This window comes from Triticum dicoccoides, chromosome 3B (genome assembly GCF_002162155.2).
Source record: "Triticum dicoccoides isolate Atlit2015 ecotype Zavitan chromosome 3B, WEW_v2.0, whole genome shotgun sequence".
Classification (NCBI taxonomy): domain Eukaryota; kingdom Viridiplantae; phylum Streptophyta; class Magnoliopsida; order Poales; family Poaceae; genus Triticum; species Triticum dicoccoides.
The window spans coordinates 697,596,489-697,599,606 of NC_041385.1; positions in this window are offsets into that span (position 1 = coordinate 697,596,489).

Consider the following 3,118-nt stretch of genomic DNA (forward strand, 5'->3'; position numbering starts at 1 on the left):
CACCTGGACATGCCAGTCCAGAGAGCAATAGAAGCATTCCAATAGGTTTTGCACCTAAAAATTTGCTAAGTCAGCATGCAGCGCCTAAGGGCAAGGCGCCACACTATACAGTGCAGCGCCTAGCAGTTGGGCGCTGCACTGTAGAATGCAGCGCCTTGCCCTTGGGCGCTGCACACTAACTTAGCAAATTTTGGGGTGGAAAAGCTACTGGAACGCTTCTGGTGCTCTCTGGACTGGCATGTCCAGGTGTGCAGCGCCTAAGGCCAAGGCATTGCACTGTGTAGTGTGGCGCCTTGCCCTTAGGCGCTGCACACCTGGACATTTATTAGGCCGCACCAACTCCCTCCCACCCATCCCCACCCACACACCCCCACCCTCCACACAAACCCGAAGCTCAGTGCCTCCCCTCTGCCCTTCTCTCTCCCCCTCTCAAATCCTTCTTAGATTCAGAGTATTTGACCGTGGATTTCGAAGCCAACCCCTCCCTTAAGGTAATCTCCTCCGATCCCCTCGTTTTCATCCATAGGAATTGTCACATTTGCTCAAATCTTGCTAGTTTGGGGAAACCCTAGTTTTTGCTTGGATTTAGAAATTTGTGTTGAATGATGTTATGTTTCTTTGCTAATTTGGTATGGTTAGGCTTTCATAGTATGCTAGGGTTAGGGTTATGTGTGTTTATTGTTGGTGTTAGGGTTATGTTGGTCTTAGGGTTGTGGTTATTGTTAAGTGGGGGTTAGGGTTAACCAATAATTCTTGGTTTTGTAGGCATGGCTTCATCCGGTTCCTTGACGAGGCCACCGTGTGCTAACCAAGAAGACATGCCGAACAAGTGGGAGGACGCATCTTTGGACAAGGTGAAGGAGAAAGATGTCAACATCCCGCCATGTTGGTGTGGAGATGTTTGCAAGGTGAAGGTGTCCACCGAAAGAAGGAAAGCATGGACGGAAGGGCGGAGATATTTTGTATGCCCGAACTATGCTTATGATCGTGCACTTCCAACTAACGCCTATGACCAACCACCGGTAAGCTTGAGAAGTAAAATGTTACTCTCAAATGTGTGTCAACACTAATAACAAATTTTTATGCAGTCACCGCCTCCTCTATGCAAGTACTTCACATGGATAGATCTAGAAGTGCCAGAAGATGTCAAAAAGGACCAATACCAAGATTGTCTTAGGCGGCAACGGCGGTTCAAAGAATCGTTTCGAAGAGGCTTGGAGGAAGAGCGTCGTCAGAAGGAGAGGATGGAGCGGAAGAAACAAGAGGAGGAGAGGGTACGCCAAGCGAAACTTGCTCGTGAGGAGGAGAGGGCAAGAAAGCTTGCAAAGGCTCGCGAGGCGCAAGAGGAGGACTCGGCACGTAACAAGAAGGGGAAATGGCCTCGCTCTACTCAGTAGGGACTTCGCTTCGGTGCACTCGTCGTCAACTATCTTCTAATGAATGTGTCGTGAACTTGTGAGGGCATGTGAGATGTTGGTGAACTATCTTTTAGGGCAAGCTGCCATTTGTCATTTGTAATGAATGTGTCGTGAACCATGTCGTAGTAATGTTTGAATTGTCTTAAGTTATGAACTCGTCGGCATAAAGTTTGTGTTTGTTCAAATTGCTGTGATGCTGCAGTTATTGTAAGTATTATGGATGGTCAGTGATGCAAGCCATTTATGGCTCTCTGGATAGCCATGGCAGTTAAGCAGCGCCTAAGGGCAGGGCGCTGCACTGTACGGTGCAGCGCCTGACAGTTGGGCGCCACATAGTACAGTGCAGCGCCTAACTGTTGGACGCCACACAGTACAGTGCGGCGCCTAACTGTTGGGTGCTGCAGTGCTGCTATAAGCTAAACTGCAGAAATAGATGCCATTTTGGCCTCCTGCAGCAGCACTCACATAACTTGAACATCACTAAAAGTACTATAAACTGCACATACTAAACAAAGAGAACTAATAACTTGAACATCATATTATTTAAGACAATTCAACATTACTTCAAGTTCGCAAACACAAATACCACACTAGTACGAGTTCACCAACATATAACATAAGCTCACAAGTTCATCAACCTAATGAAACGGCTACAAGTAACATGAACAAGCACTAATGCCTTCCGCGCGTGTTCCTGGTGCCACGCCTGCAGGCAATCTTCTTCGTCCTGGAAGGACGAGCCTCCTCTTCGTGCACTTCCGCCTCCACCTTCGCCTCATCATCCAAGCTAGCCATCCGCGAGGTCCCTACGACCACCTTTGGGTTGCCTCTATTGTCATAGTCGTTGGGCGTGTACCGGCGTCTGGGCTGCCTAGGCTTGAACACATATGCGGACCGAGCTTGAGCGTCCGCCAAAGTCATGTCATCATCAAGCTCATGGCCCTATCACACAATCAAACAATATGGTGAAGGCTGGTGTCGTAATCAAGTGAGGATCACATCTAAAGGATTAGTCATACCTCTTGGGTGATCGCACCCTCATCATCCATATAAGCATATGAGGAACTCACATCGTCCCCCTGATGGTGAGATGAGGGGTCTGATGGTGTACCAGACCTAGAGGCAGATGGTTCATCATATTCAGGATCACGGCAACCGAGAAGATTCGATAACCGCCTTAACTTCTTGGCCTGACGCTGTAACATGAACAAGTGTGTAAGATATCAAACTTCGCAACATAGACTGGCTCTCATAGTGAATGTGACTACCTTGAGGAATGCTCGTAGTGAACCATCATCATTGCCGTTTCCAACCGGTGTCTTCTCCAGAATAGACTGGCTCTCATCAGCTGCTTTCTTGATCTCGGTGCGCTGCGGATGAGAAAGAATGAATGTGTTAGTCATTCAAACATGTGTAATATGGTCAACGGGAAAGTAAAGAAGGGAACACTTTATCACATGGTTAATCACCGGAACAGCAGGGACTCCTTGCCCTTGCCTGACATCTCTATTGTACTTCCCCTTTGCTAGATCCTCAAAGTTTACGGGTTCTTCAAGAATATCCTCATTATATGCCGGCGGGCATATCTCAACTCGAGTAGTTCCGATAAACCATCGTACGTAGTTATCAAAAGCAAGTGGGTTGTGCTCACGAAGCGGGGCGCGTGCAGTCCTACGAGCTTGCTCCACACAAAGCTGGAA